We start from the raw sequence: 16,767 nt of genomic DNA, 5'->3' as shown, positions 1-16,767 counted from the left end.
TCAGTTCCAACTTGGTGACCTGTTTTGTATAGTTTGTAAAGGGAATCCCTGGGATACATTACACACTGTATAGGGTCAGAGAGGAGGACATGGAGAAAGAGGAGAAGAATGAAGACGTGAGAGGTGGATAGAAAGAGAACTGAGGAACCGAGGAGAGTATGGCTGTGCCTGCTGCCCGCCTGCTTGCCCTGCACCATCTTCCTGACAGATAGGTGATGTATGAGCCTATAGAAATGCAGGGGTGAGTCAGCAAGCAGCCATCTCTAGTCCATCGTATGTCTCAATAGGCCAGTAGAGACATTCCTATTGTGGGAGACATCCTCATTGTTCCTGGCATGACTTAGGCTCTATTAGAGGCAGGCCAGGGCTATATGCTTCTTCTCTCTTGGCTGCCCCAGGCACTGAGGACCCTACTTTGGAGTCCATTATGCTGGCAGCATGCGCCCTCTCTCTCTCTCTCTTCCTCACTCACTCCCTCATTCAACTTTGTCTGCTTCAGAATTAAGTGCACTCCACCAGCACTTTTAGCAAAAAATGTCTTAGGGCTATATTTCTGGACATTTTTTTTAAATGAAAGGCAAGCAAGCAAGCAGACAAACGCATGCACAAATGCATGTGAGTGCATGCATGCACACACACATGTGCACGCACGCACGCACGCACGCGCGCACGCGCACACAGTCACACACACACACACACGCACACACACACACACACACACACACACACACACACACACACACATACACGAACAATATTCTTGTAGTTAGCTCTTTCAAATGTCTGCTCTTTGTAACAGAGAAGATGGGGCAACTGTTTCCATCATTAGTGCTCAGCTGTACCAGTTATTGAGTCACACGCCCTTGCAAAACAGTGGGATAGGAAGGCAGACGGGGAAAGAAGCACTATACGAATGAAAGATTGTGATGGATACCTGCAATGTACACACTGTACATGTACTGTAGCAGTACTGTCTCTGAAGACACAAAGACGTGAAAAGCGGGACAGCATATTTCTGTTGAATGTTTATCTATTATAGCTCCTCCTCAGTTATTTTTGTTATTGTTATAATCCTTGCTATTGTAACCTGTTTGTGCATCTGCTTTGCCAATGTTAAATGTAAAAGCTGTATTGATTTAAATGCTGAGACAGAGAGAGATCGAAGGGGGGATAGTGATACATTGAGATAGGCAGAGGAAAGGCAGAGGAAAGAGAGGGAGATGGGGAGAGAGAGAGAGAGAGAGAGAGAGAGAGAGAGAGAGAGAGAGAGAGAGAGAGAGAGAGAGAGAGAGAGAGAGAGAGAGAGAGGGGAGAGGGAGAGAGAGAGAGAGAGAGAGAGAATACTTCTCAGCTCTAAGACTAGAGATTGAAAACGAAATGTTTTTTTTCCCTATTTTCTTCTTCATGCTGTGAGTTGGTCTAAATATAGCCCTCACTCCATTCTCAGCCCCTCCCTTCCACTTCTGTCTTCTCCTGCTCTGCTTGGTGATCAGGCTGCGTACCACACAGCTGAGTGAGGACCAGTGACAGGCCTCAGGCCGTTTACGTGGGGGTGGCACCGTCAATGGCCATACTGTATGTCAAAGTTCACTGAGTTTAGACGGATTCCGACAAGAAAGAATTAAGCAGATTCAAGACTTTTTTTGTTTGTAAATGTGAGCTAAATGTCTACCATTAACTACTCGCGACCTAGCATCCTTACATTTTAGCCATGTCATTCATTATTAGTCAAAAAAAATGTGAGCTTGTAAATTGTCTATTATCAGAATCAGCTTTATTGTCACATCACAGATTTACAGTAAAAAAATACGTAGTCGAATTTCAAGTTTCAAATTCTATAGTTTTGTTATTTCCATAGAAAGAAGAAAGGGAAGAAGAAGAAGGGGGGGGGGCAAGGGGGAAGAGCTATCAATCAAAGAAAACAAATGATCTAGGCTACATATTTATATTTACACATACCGGTAGTACCTGAGATAAGATATAAAGGTGCATGAGCATAGCAGCAGATGGGCACATGATATACTATGCTATACTGTGTTAGTTGTACAAACAAAGTAAATAGGGCTTAAATTATTAATGGAGAACATGAATCTGTTGTCTGTGGTGACAGTGACACACGTTTCACTTTTATAACGTACACTAAATGTGTTTGCACACTGCTGCGTTTTTCGCTGCAGTCCATGGCCATGCAGACTGATGCGTTTTTTCGGAAAAACGGCAGGAAAAAGCAACAGACCCGAAATTCGAGTCTGAAAACGCAGCAGTCTGCAAATGCCTTTACTTCTAGGCCTTCATTCTTACATAAAGGAATCATTTTGGATCAAGGGCCATTTCAACTTCAAACTTGCTGAGAAGTTCAGGTGTATTTATGTGTCATTCCATTCCTGTACCAGAGACATGCTGACTACCTCTAATACATAAGCCTGACACTTTTTAGTATCATGTTCTTTTACACCCTCTATTCGTGCAAGGAAGCGTTTTGCTGAGCATGCAGGCTTCTCAGCAGCACGCCACTGCTTCACATTCACACAGTTACACACATTAACACTTGAGAGCTACTCAGTACGACTGCATCAGTATTCATTCACTTCTCCTCACTCAGACTCTCCTCTCCAGGCAGTCTAAGCATTTCAATCGGACACCTTTTGGTCGCAAGACCCCATCTCTAACCTTTAGGCTATCAAAATGTACTTTACAAGCATAGATAGTTCAATCAGAGCCAGAGATGGTCCCCTGACAGTGCAACCAGAGCAGGGCAGAGCGGATCAATAGGAGAGCCACACAGATTGATACTCCTTCCTGCCCTGAGCAACTCCTCCTTCCTCCTCCTCCTCTAATGTTTCCTCAGGATGCGTACTCGCTGGCTGTAATGAGCCCTCGGCAGACCCCACAGCCTAAAAATAAGCCTTTCCGAGTCATTCCACCACACGTCACACAACAACGATACCTCCAGAAAACCGCTTCCTCGCAAAGCAAGGACACCAAGTTCTCCCAACGACACCCATTAATACACGGTTTTAAAAATAGGGAGACATCTCGCATTAATGCGAGGAGAAAATGCTGCCGATGTGACGGGGACAGTGTAACGATATGAATCATCAAGGATGCACTGGCACTGACATTGGCATACGACTGCAGCAGGAGAGATGGAGGGAGCGGAGGGCACGCGGCGAGCTCGGCCAGGAATCTCTATCTTTCATCCACGCTGTCGACTTGGCCTTGCCGGCTGCGCTGTGCATACTTAGGCTTTTATCCCTCCAGGGATCCCTCAACCTGACTTCACCAAACTGCTTCAAAGTGCAGAGAGGCTGGAGCTAACCCACATAATGCTTGTGTGTACCTACAGAACGGCAGAGAATGGCACACTGCTGCATCCTTCATTAAATAAGACGTGTTTGTTAGAAGATGACCTGATTTTAGGCTCTAGGTTCTAGGCTCTAGGCTACTGAGCTGAGCTAACTGAGGGAATGTCACACTCATCAATATTGTCGGGCAGAAACCCTCCATATTTTTACTTTTTGTGTTTTTTGAAAATTAACGCCCTAGTTGATCATACTATAGCGTGCACAAAAGTTTGAAAGTAGCAGATCTTCTTTTTTGAGCTTGTAGATCTGCTACATTTGCTGTTTTTTTTTATCTGAATCCTGAAAAGTATTCGACATATGAGGTTCGACACATGCTAATCAATGCTCATTTTTATTGTTTTTCCTTTTCAGTTACATCTTTTGTGTTTTCAATATTATACTGTATGGTTGAAAGCAAGTCACTTTACAGGTTCAATATTATGGCCAAAGAAAGCACTGTGTCTTTTCAAAAGCATATATAGAATAAATTGGTGATGTATAAATTGTGGAATGGTAAGGTGTCCTAGATATAAAATGTCTTAATAAGACTTTCATGAATACTAACAATATGTTTTCAAAACATACATCAACAATGTTTCCAGACAGAAGCTCAAAGAGAGGCTAGAACTGGAGTCTTTATCCTTCTCAAACTGTGCTGGTTCATCAAATTTAATCAAAGCTTTGCACACTGATGCACTAATACACACAGCCACACGCACGCACGCACGCAGGTACGCACGCAGGCACGCACGCACACACGCGCGCGCACACACACACACACACACACACACACACACACACACACACACACACACACACACACACACACACACACACACACACACACACACACACACACACACAGAGCACTTCGCTCCTCACGGGACAAGCTTTTAGTGCTCTGTCTCATGCAGTATTTAATTGACCCCACACAGGAAGCCTAGCGGTCCCAAATGTACTCCTTCCCCCCACGAACAGAGATGGCATGAATGCCTGCATATATGCCCACAGCCCCCCACTACTCCATAGCCACGCAATTGCTCTAAATGTCATATTATGCTATAATACAATAATACATTTCAGCACAATAATTGCCAACGGCAGTAGGGAGATTATCATGTTGATCATAGGGACATATATTATGTTTTTGGCAGTGCATACATGTACTGTAACATTCTATAATGTAAAAACTAAAAATAACATCGACTCAGTTAAAACTTCAACTTGAAATGATCACAGCAGCAGTTTGATCTTTCACAAGCTGCTGTGGGGGAAAGTAGATTTTTCTCTTTTTGCAAAAATCAACCCAAAGCACTCAAGAGCTCTTGTGGTTTAAAGTGAATACAAATGCAATTTGCAGTTGGTGCAAGGAGAATAGATGCGGCGAGCTAGCTATGAAGAGAAAGAGATGGTAGCATACTCACTCAGTCGGAGGTAGGAGAGTACACTCCCTCTCTCTCGCTTGTTCTCTTGGCTAGTCAGTCATGATGTGCTCTCTCTCTGGGGTAACACTGAAGTGTACTGTAGCATGCTTGTAAGCAGTCTATCCCTCTCTCTCTCTCTCTCTCTCTCTCGACCCCCTCCGCTCTCCCTCTCTCTCTTTCTCTCTCTCTCTCTCTCCCCAGTACAAACCCCTTTGCCACGTCAGTGAGGCTGTCTCTACCCTGCACTCATCTCATCCTCCCCACCCTCCACCCTCTCTTTCCCTCATCCTTACCTCAGCAATCCACCAGGACTAGTCCGTACCACAACTGCATGTTAAGTTTGGTCAAGTCTATATGCTGATGGTGTCATCACCATAATGTTGTTGTGTTGGGTGGCTATAACACAATTCCTTCCTATTTATACTTAGTTGACCAGAGTCCCCCAGGGCTCTATACTAGGGTTCCTCCTGTTTCCATCTTTGCTGGAGAAGAACACGTTGCGACATATTGTAAGCATATAGATCTGCCATTTTCACCAAATGTTCGCCGCCAGAATAGGGACGTGTGGTTAAAATCAACTCAAAAAGTAAACTTACACTTGCTGTCCAGTTTGATGGATCCAGCTCCTGGCCTACTTGTTTGAGGCCATAATGAGGGCAATACATTAAACAGCTAGTTTGTAAGAGAGAGTTAGAAAAGCTTCTAATATGCTTTTAATATCTAGATAACTCACAAACATAGCCACTAAAACCCCAACCAAAAACATTCTGCGTTGTCAGTCCGATCACATAGCTTTATCAGCCACTGTGGATTTCAACATGTCAGAATAAGCTGAAAGTTTGCAGATAGAGGAGGATATTGAAATGGTGATGGGATACGGATGCCATGTTAGGTGTCTCGCTGTTCGACATGTTGGTCCCAAGTGTGACACTGTTCATGGAGTGCGTTCTCTGTTTGTCATGGCTGGCTGTACTCTGACAGCTGCGTAGCTTCGGTCTGTGTGTGCTGTGTGTGTGTGTGTGTGTGTGTGTGTGTGTGTGTGTGTGTGTGTGTGTGTGTGTGTGTGTGTGTGTGTGTGTGTGTGTGTGTGTGTGTGTGTGTGTGTGAGTGTGTGCGTGTGCGTGTTTGATTGTGTGCATGCGCATGTATACTGTATGTATGCACTTGCACATGTGTGCACAACTGCACACACAAGTGTGAGCATGTGAGGGGACCTGTGTGTCTCCTTATACTGTAGCACTTTTACATTTTACATTTACAAGCTGAGATCACCTTCTGATCTTTCACGCTAATACAAATACATTCAATAAGTCATACAACAAGACACAAAGACATAGAGGTATGTGTTTCGACTTGTACAGTGTATCACAGCATTGTATTAGAGTGAATGCAGCAATATACAATGAACTGAAACTGAAGTATGCATATTGTCCAGTTTGCGATCAGAAAACAATGACTATAGCTTCTTCCAGTAAGGTTGAAATTCATAATTTATAGTAAAGGTTGCAGGGAAAGAGGACAAAGAGAGAATATAGGGGGATGGAGGGAGAGCACAAGTGTAAGAGAATGAGAGCAAGAGAGAGAGAGGGTGAGTATCAATTCGAATTCTGTATGAGCAGCAGTAGATGTGAATAAAACATGAATGAAAGAAGGCTTAAAAACTGAACTCCTTGAGTGGAGAGATATGGAGACACGCAGAGATGCAGATCGAGAAAGATGACGATGAGAAATACACAGACATGGAGATTGTGAGCTCAACCTGCAGTTGACCACTTATGAGTTGGCCGTCTTATGAATGGTATCCAAGCATTGAATGTGTCTGTCTGTCTGTCTGTCTGTCTGTCTGTCTGTCTGTCTGTCTGTCTGTCTGTCTGTCTGTCTGTCTGTCTGTCTGTCTGTCTGTCTGTCTGTCTGTCTGTCTGTCTGTCTGTCCGTCCCATATGAAGTGGCCCTGTGGGCTGAGCTGCTGTTGATGCACTATGGATAGCCATCAGCTATTAAAGCTTTACATGTTATGAGGGGAGAGAGATGACACCTGGTTGCTGCTGATTTCAAGGCGTGTGTTTGGGTGCAACCTGTGTTGTAGGTCTACCTGCACAGCACCCCCCCCCCCCCCCCCCCCCCCAAATGGAGGGAGAGAAGTGGAGGGAAGGAGGGATCTGCTTGGCACTGTCTCAGATAATTAACCACTTAAGCCCTACATACTAGTCTACTTTGTTGTATGACAAGCTCACAATGAGTCACATTTTGGACAAATGTATGAATATTTCTGAGAATATTCAATGGCATGGCCAAAATAGGTTACATACACCTGGATGAAACATACCTCTCACAGAGGTAAGTGATGTGTTTTTCCATGTATTTTTAGTTGCATTATGCAGTTCAGATGAGTTGAGTTTTGTGTAATTATTTCCACAGCTATTATTTCTGAGCTATCATATTTGGTTACCGGTATATGTATGTGGTTCTCTACTGTTTATAATGATTTTATTCTTATTCTTATTAACAACAATACTATTAGGCTATAGTCTGCAAAAGACAAATGTGAATGCAAAAGGTAGGTGTCATGATGTCACATTATCAATGAATCAATGAATGGAGCCGTTCCAGACAGTAATTGCATGCAGGATAGGTATCTGCCTATCTATTCTGGATTTAGCATTCTGCTGATTGGTCAGCTGCCAGCAGGCTAAAAGTAATGAAATCTCAAATTGAGTAATATTCCATTTAGTTAAACAAACGGTCATGGTGTCCTGTTGGTTTGCAGTGAGTGTCCGATCATCATCCATGTATGATAGAAAATATTATTAACTAGCCTAGATATAAAGTAGCTACACCTTTATTTGGGCTATTTGTCATTGGTTCTTCTGCTTCTATGCTGTAACCACATGCGGGTAAGGTGTGGAGTGCCCAATAGAAAAGATGAGCGGGCAGCAATAAAGCGACAGACATATCAGACCGAATGACGTAGCCTACATGATTTTTCATCTGTTGCGACATTGTGGCAGGCTCCTAATTTATCCGAAATGTGTGCTGGCAGACTACACTGCCTTCCGAGGCTTCTGTGTGCCGAAGTGAAAGCCTGTCTAAATTAATTATAGGACTCGAGCGACGGACCTCCACGAGTATCGCCGCTCTATTTTGTGTCTTTAGGCTGTAAATCATAATGTGCTGTTGGCTGTTGCTGCCACAATCAAAACATCACATGCCGTCCCAAACACCCAAACAAAAAACAACAAGAATGAACCACCAACCTCGTTAAGCAGAAAGACGCTTGAATTCGTTTGGGACATCCGTAATTTACAGAAATCTCGGTCACCTTGGCCCAACTTCGATAAAAGGACCACAGTTTGATGACACAAACTATGGCCAGCGCACCTCTCTTCCTCGAAACATTTTCAGAATAGGATAGATCTGAAGCTTAGCCAGGCAACTGAGGCAAGGCATAGCTACTTGTATGAAGAAACCGCTGCAACTAAGCTAATGTCTTGTTTCTTGTTTCATGACATGATCAATGATTAGTACACAAAGCCATGCACACAGATACCAGGATGGATTACCCCTTTGTTAATAAATAATGCAAGACCTACACTTTTCATATAGTCAGGACTCAGGGAGGATTTCAATGGGATCATGTGGGCTATATAGTTCTTCTATTTTTGAATTCAAATAATGGTGCCATCATGGATCTTATAAACTGTGTAGCGCCTGTCAGTCTTAATACACTGCACATAATAGATGAATATCTATAGGCCTACTGAAGATTTTTGTCTTACAATTTGCCTGACATTTCAGCCAGCAAATTGTATTTCTCCAGGCTATATGTGCCTCATTATGTTGTGGACCCAATTATTAAAGATTTGCTAACCAAGCAAATGGAATTGCCAGTGTCAGCAGGATTTGTTGCTTATGTAAGAAAAAAACATGACAGGTCTATTTCTGAGCTATTTAGATGCAGTTTAACACATTAAACATAAACATTAAACCTGCTTGCAATTGACACATTGTTGAAATGTATAATTATGAATAATAATATAATTATAATTATGGCATAAATAAATGGGAAATATCTAAATGCATTTTCACATTAGTCCTAATTTGCTGCATGTGCACTGTATGTGTTCCTATGCTTAACTACTTAAAATCCCTAGTTGACCGGAGTCCCCCAGGGGGCAATAGGCCCTCTCCTTTTTTCCTCTACAGCAGTGGTTCTCAACATTTTCATGGACCCCCAAATTGATGATGTGCCCCATTTGAAAAGATGTTGTACCAGAAATCCCTAAAGGAGAAGATTTGTGTTGTTATTGTTTTTTCCCCCACATTTTTAAAAGATTTTCCAAATTTCTTTTAAAATAGCTGCAAACGCGCTGCAATGTGATGAGTTTGCAGGTCGGCTATTTTTTAATGACCAAAGAATAAATATATGATTTTGCTGCTATATTAAATCATTTAGCTGGGGACCCCCTGGAACCCCCCCAAGGTCCCTCAAGGTCCTCACAACGCTATATGATGTGTTGTGAACTTCTATTCTATAGATCTGCTATTTTCACGATGGGGTTCATGTGGTTAGGATTTTGGCACACGGGAAAGTGTTTGATTGAGATCTTATCATCAAAGCAGGAAGGGAGGGTTTGTTATCTAAAGTTGGATGGGGAAGGGTGCAGGTCTTCTCCTTTTTCACTGATCCAGCACTTTGGCTCGCTCACATCCTGCTACGCTGTCCATTTTTTTACAGAGATTATCGACCACTACAGTCAGGTAGCCTAATGTCAATGTCAAAAAGACAGGAACAAGACACTTTGGTCTCTCAGACTCTCTCCCCCTCACCCTTCTTCTGTCTTGCTCTCACTGTGTGTGTGTGTGTGTGTGTGTGTGTGTGTGTGTGTGTGTGTGTGTGTGTGTGTGTGTGTGTGTGTGTGTGTGTGTGTGTGTGTGTGTGTGTGTGTGTGTGTGTGTGTGTGTGTGTGTGTGTGTGTGTTCGTGCGTGTGTGTCTGTGAGGGAGAGAGAGAGAGAGATAATTGTTTCAGAGACATCAGTTTCCAACTTTCCATTTTATAATCCTGCTGGCCTTTAATACTTAACATACTTCAATAAATTCAATAAGTTCATGATGACTTTGCCATAGCGATGAGACGGTGTATTGTAATGTCTTACAATACAAGCCCTATGTCTCATTAGGGCTTGCTATATCCTATATTTAATTGCCCGCCCGCCTGCAGACCACTTCTTCACGCTCATGTCACCATGACTCAGCCATAAGGAGTTCCCAATGCAGCTACGCCCAAATATGGAGTGTTGTTTAACCTCAATGTGTCCTCATGGCATCAGGCACAAACAAATCAAGTCAGCTCCATATATGGGCACAAAGGGGGGCATGCTCACACAGGCATATACTGATGACATCAGGGATCTCCATACATGGACACAGACTGACTAGATATGGGCATAAAAGTACTGACAGATACAGGGATCTCCATGGCATTAGTTGGATCGGCGCTGTGATGTAGGCATTACTCTAGATGTGAGGGCCGCAGGTATAGGCCTAATGGCCGGAACCTCTTTGTTATGTTTTCTTGCCTCAGTTGTGAATGGCATCCAGCAAGCACCTCTATTCTTTTATTTATTATTATTATTAATTAGTGTGCTAGCCTATCAGACTATAGTAATTGCCCAACTTTATTTATAGAGTAACCCCAAAAGGTTTTGTATTTATTATTCAGCTCTCTGTGACGTCTCGTGGGTCAATATATACTGTACATCATCATACTCCACTTAGTTGTGCACAACTCCTTATTCTCCAATGGGTGACTCAACCATTGAAGTAAAAGCCAATTCGAACAAAGACCTTCAACAAAATAGATTAAAAAAAAAAAAGAGGAAAGGAAAACATTTATGGATACTGCAACATGGAGTGAGTGTCAGAGACGATCAAGGGCACATGGATGTGAGAGCACTGCAGGTCATCTAAGGCAGTGGTTTTCAAAGTGGGGTCCAGGGACAGGGGTCCTTGACTCCTTGCAATGGTTAAATGTTTTAATAGGGCATAGCAGTGGTCATGGTTTCCTGGTTCCACTGAAAAATTGGCCATTAGTTTTTCCCCATGGAGATTTACAACAATATTTATATAAAACATTTTATGCCTATATCAAGCCATCCAGGATTCTGGTGAATCATCATCCAAATTAAAAGTCTTTATCCAAATCACATCAGGAGCAAAGGGGTTCAGCGTCTTGCTCAAGGACACTTCAACACTAACTCTATGGGAGCCCAGGATGGAACTGTGAACCTCACGGTTCCATCAGGTCGCTCTAAAAGCCACTCCACCACTGAGCCACTGCCGAACATAGAATCAAAACAATCTGACAAATACATATTGACCACATTACTGCATGGTAATGATAATGGGTATACCAATTTGGGTGAGGTTTACAGGGGATTGATACAGTGTTTAAATGCTGCATTTCAACTGCAGGAGTTGCACGAGTGGCGAGGGACAGAGTTGGTATACTGTATTGATTTAATAATAGGCTATTGGCAATACGGTTTTGCTAAATTTTGTCTTCATATTGTGACACTCACAACTCATATAGGGGCATGCATTCTAAATCGCTGAATGAACTTATTGCTCCTGGAAACTCAGAATGCCCATCACTACTGTGGCGTCCTCTGCTGGGCATGGAGGTTTACAGCATAGTTTTCCATTATTTAACATCATATAATAATAACTCGAAAAAGTGTTCCTCGAGCACAGGTCTACGCCAGGTCAGGTATGCTTAGCAAGATTCGTCTTGATCACTTGACTATAGAGATAATGTGTATTGATAATTGATAATTGTCTCCACCAGGCCGAAGGCATGGGGAGAGAGTATGTTTTGCAGTCCGTCCGTGTGTCCGTCCTTGTGTGTGTGTGTCCGTCCTTCCGTCCGTCTGTTACCAGCTAATCTCCGGCACCGTTAACCCGGTCGATGCCAAACTTTGCACACACACTCCCTGGATGCCAACGATGAACCTCTGCCCCACATTTTCCAGAACGGCCTGTTATAGCGCCACCATGCTTTTCACATGTTTTACCTAAAACTGCACCGATCTGCGTGAAACGTTGCATGCACACTCCCTAGAGGCCAAGGACAAATCTTTGACCTGCATTTTCTGCATCTGCCTTTTATAGCGCCACCAGGAGGCCGACTTTTGTAAAACACATTTTTTTATATTACTCCTCCAGATTCTGTCCAAAAATCTCACAAATCGTTACACAGTATCTCTATGGTCATGTGCTCAAGTCGGATCTGTCCGATATTTCATATTCCATCCTAATTGGCTATAATTGGCTTTCACAGTTTGCAAGATTGCCCCGTTTTGAACAAAAGCCTCAAATCATGAACGCAGCATGCAATTTACGTGAAATCTTTCACACATTTTCTTACTAGGCTGAGGAACCCTTTTCACATTGGCCTGTTATAGCGCCACCAACAGGTTGATTTTTGCAAAACACATTTTTGGAACAAAATGCCTCAAATCATCCAATTGCCATTAAAGGCGTATGAAGAAATGGCACCCTTTTCACATTGGCCTATTATAGTGCCACCAGGCACTCTGCATTTCCTCAACAAAATGAAGAAAATTGTTGCAAAAAACTAACAAACAAAAAAACATGTTTATATTACTATGATTTACTACACCACTAAACATTTTGCCAAACATCTCACACAGTCCTATCCTCCTGGTGGAGACCTGTGCCCAGAAGGGCACTTTTTCTAGTTCCTCCTATTCCATCTAGAAGTGGGTGAATTTCTTTGTCCTATATATTAGTGATGGGAGATTAATCGGCAAACACATCGGTATTGGCCGGATATATCGGTAAGGATATAAGGATATATCGGTAATCGGTATCGGTAAATATATCTGGAGTTAGCAGATATTTTATTTTATTAAAAAAAAGAAAAGCCTGAAAAAGCCTTTTGATATGATGAAGGCTGCAAATTATATCAGTGTTTTCTGGGGAAACTTTCATAAACCTTTTTTTTTTTTTTTTTTTTTGGCTTTCGCCTTTATTTCCCCCTTTAAGGACAGACAGTAGGCTGACAGGAAATGGGGAGAGAGATGAGGGAGTGACATGCAGTAAAGGCCGTCGGGATCGGGAGTCGAATCCGCGGCACACTGCCAGACTGATTTACCAGCCAAGGTGCCTGGACCGCTGAGCCACGGCCCAGGCCAGTTGAAAAAAAATGTATTCAGAGTTTATAAGCCTTTTTTCAGAATGGCAAAAATTATTATATTTTCTTAATACAGAATGAGATCATATCGACATCGGTTATATCGGTTATCGGCCATAACAGCAATTAATTATATCGGATATCGATATCGGCCAAAATGTCTCATCGGTACATCCCTATATATCATTCCTGTTGTTCCATCTAGACATAATTCCACCTATTCCATCTAGAAGTGGGTGAATTTCTTTGTCCTATCATTCCTGTTGTTCCATCTAGACATAATTCCACCTATTCCATCTAGAAGTGGGTGAATTCCTTTGTCCTATATCATTCCTGTTGTATTCCTCTGTTTCTAAAATAATAGCAGCAGCACAGGTTAGTATGTGGGATGGATAGGAGGAGTAAGGCCGGTTGTCTGAACTGCAGACTTCATAAGCCTAATAGGTCAAGAGCAAATTCCTCTTATGAGTGGTACGGTAAAAGGATTCTGTTACACATGCATGCACCACCAACCTGCTCATCGGCAGCAGTTAGGGTTTCATTCAAGGACACTTTGACACAGAGGGTATCAAACAAATTAGACCCCGGCAACTACCGCCCTATTTCTATTCTTAGCTCCATCTCGAAAGTGATCGAAAAAATATGAACAGGTTGAAAAGTATCTTGCCAATAAAAAACGAATGTACAAATTCCAATCTGGCTTCAGAACATCCCATTCCACTGACACATTTGAACGACCACATCAAACTCGAGGTGGATGCTGGCAAATACTGCAGCATGGTCATGCTGGACCTCCTTTTGACACTGTAAACCACTCCATACTGATTAATAAGCTAAAAGCATCCATTCTCTTTGGATCAAATAGTAATCTCAGCAAGGCAGACAGCTTCTCAGTTAAAGTGGGTGACAATATTATCACAAGAAAAGACAAAATTAATTACCTACCCAGGTTCCATCCTGGAGGTATATCTTTCCTGTGATAAAATGGCTACCAATGTAATCAAAAAGGTCAACCAAAGAACAAGATGCCTGTACAGGATTTCCTCACTGGTCAGTAAAAAATACCTTGAAGACCCTTACAGGAGCCCTCATACAAGGTTTCTTCGACTATGCATGCACCTCATGGTACCACAGCACCTCAAAGGTCTTAAAAATAAGGCTCCAGACATCCCAAAACAAACTGGTCAGGCTACTACTTGCTACTCGCTCATTTTGGTTGGAATGGCTTAGGGTTGACGATAGAGTACAGCAACTTGCAATGCGCCTGGTCTACAAGATTTGCTACACCACTAAGATACCCCATGTACCTGTCAAAATACTTCCTTAATGTGAATGAAGACCACGATCACAACACTTCCACAAACCACGTTCAACCCAGATTCGGCTCAAACAAGGGATTAAATTAATTTCACTCCTATGCCACTAAAATGTGGAACGCCCTACCAACAGCCGTTAAGAAATGTAAATCCCTAGACTCCTTCAAAACCGCTCTCAAAGAGTAAAAGATCCCCCCCATATTTTTGAGCCCCTCCTATATTCAGCTATTAGTGTAGATTTTTGTCTTACACATACAGCACATAGATTTTCGTCTTACACAAACATTAAATGGAGAATTTACGTCATATGGGTCTGAGCAAATCGGCTATTTTTTTATTTGCATATAAGTGTATATTTGTATGTCTTTCAATTCATAATGTTCTGATGAATTGAAAATGGAGGACCCTTATGTAAACAAGTCTTAGTGCTTTTTCTGATTTTATCCTCAGATTTTGTATTGACCTGTACTTTCGTTGAACTGTACCCATTACAAACTGTTAATACAATTTTCAATCAATCAATCAATCAATCAATCAATAAATAAATCAACCAACCAACCGGGAACACACCGGCTCCTGGACAACAGCTCTCCCTAGCCCTATGGAGGGTATGAACATGCATAAAGTTAGTGGCAAATCGAGTGGCATGTACAGTATATATCAGAAAGGACTTTTCTGTTTGGATGTATGGTCTGTAAGGCCAGAAAGTAGTTGAACCCCTACCATGAAATGTTCTATGAGCAGGGTGTGGCTGTAAACAAGCATCTATTTGAGCGACCACATCAAACAAGAGGTGGACGCTGGCAAATACTGCGGCATGGTCATGCTGGACCTCCAAAAGGCTTTTGACACCGTGAACCACTCCATACTGGTTAACAAGCTAAAAGCAATTGGTTTCGATAGCACATCAGTGAGCTGGATGCAATCCTACCTGGAGGGGAGAGAACAGATGGTGGAAGTGAACGGAACACTGCCCCCCCCCTCCCAGTGAGCTGTGGCGTTCCACAAGGAAGCATACTAGGGCCTCTACTGTTCCTAATATATGTAAACGACATGACTTCAGCTTGTGACTGCAACTTGTTCCTGTTCGCAGATGACTCAGCACTGCTGGTCTCGGACAGGAACAAACTGCAGGTTGAAAATGCCCTCAGCTCTGAACTCGGTAGAATCTGCACCTGGCTCGCTGATAACAAACTATCTTTACACCTGGTAAAAACTGATTTCCATTCTCTTTGGCTCTATTAGTAATCTCAGCAAGGCAAATGGCTTCTTGGTTAGAGTGGGTGAGAATGTTATCACACGTAAAGATGAAATTACCTACCTAGGTTCCATCCTGGAGGCTAATCTTTCCGGTGATAAAATGGCCACCAACGTAATCAAAAAAGTCAACCATAGAACAAGATTCCTCTACAGGATCTCCTCACTGGTCAACAAAAACACCTTGAAGACCTTAACAGGAGCCCTTGTACAGGGTTTCTTTGACTATGCATGCACCTCCTGGTACCACAGCACCTCAAAGGCCCTTAAAACCAGGCTCCAGACTTCCCAAAACAAACTGGTCAGGCTCCTACTTGACCTAGCCCCCCGAACCCACCTCACCCCTGCCCACTTCGACAGGCTGGAATGGCTTAGGGTCGACGACAGAGTACAGCATCTTGCAATGGGTCTGGTCCACAAGATTCGATACACCACCAAGATACCCATGTACCTGTCTAGATACTTCCTTAATGTTAATGAAGTCCACACCCACAACACCAGAGGGAGTGCAACGAACCATGTACAACCCAGATTCGGCACAAACAAGGGACTAAATTCTTTTCGCTCCTATGCCACCAAAATGTGGAACGCCCTACCAACTGTCATTAAGACATGCGAATCCCTTGACTCCTTCAAAACCGCTCTCAAAGGGCACCTACGGATGGCTGCAATTCGAAACTGGCCCCCGTAAAATCTGAATCCCCCCCCACTGCCCCCCCCTTTTTCCCCTCACTGTATATGTTTCTTTTCCCTTTTTACCTCCTTTATGATGAATTCCTTTTTACCTCCTTTATGATGAATTCCTGTTCTGTCTATAGAAGTGTCTATTTGTACGTCTCTAAATGTTTTGATGATTTGAACATGGTGGACCCTATTGGAAACAAGTGTAATGCTTAATTGGGTCGTCCACTCACAGTTAACAGCCTTTGTATTGAGTTTGTGCTTGAAATGTACTGTAATTCTGCAAACTGTTAATAAATTCTTCAATCAATCAATCAATCTCGAGCTTAGTCCACTTCCCTGGGTAAACAAAGAACTTTGCTTTGCTTTGCTTTGTCACTTGCTAACATTTGTTTAAAAAAAAATAGCAGATGTGTTTGCAAAGATCTTTTTCTGCAAAGATATTTAGAGTAAAGTGACAATATAGTATAGAGCCCTGGCCCCTTGGGAATATGGTCAATTAAGTATAGGGTTTGAAAAGGCAGCCGAAAG

Source organism: Electrona antarctica (assembly GCF_951216825.1).
Source record: "Electrona antarctica genome assembly, chromosome: 2".
Classification (NCBI taxonomy): Eukaryota; Metazoa; Chordata; class Actinopteri; order Myctophiformes; family Myctophidae; genus Electrona; species Electrona antarctica.
This window is presented reverse-complemented; position numbering follows the sequence as displayed.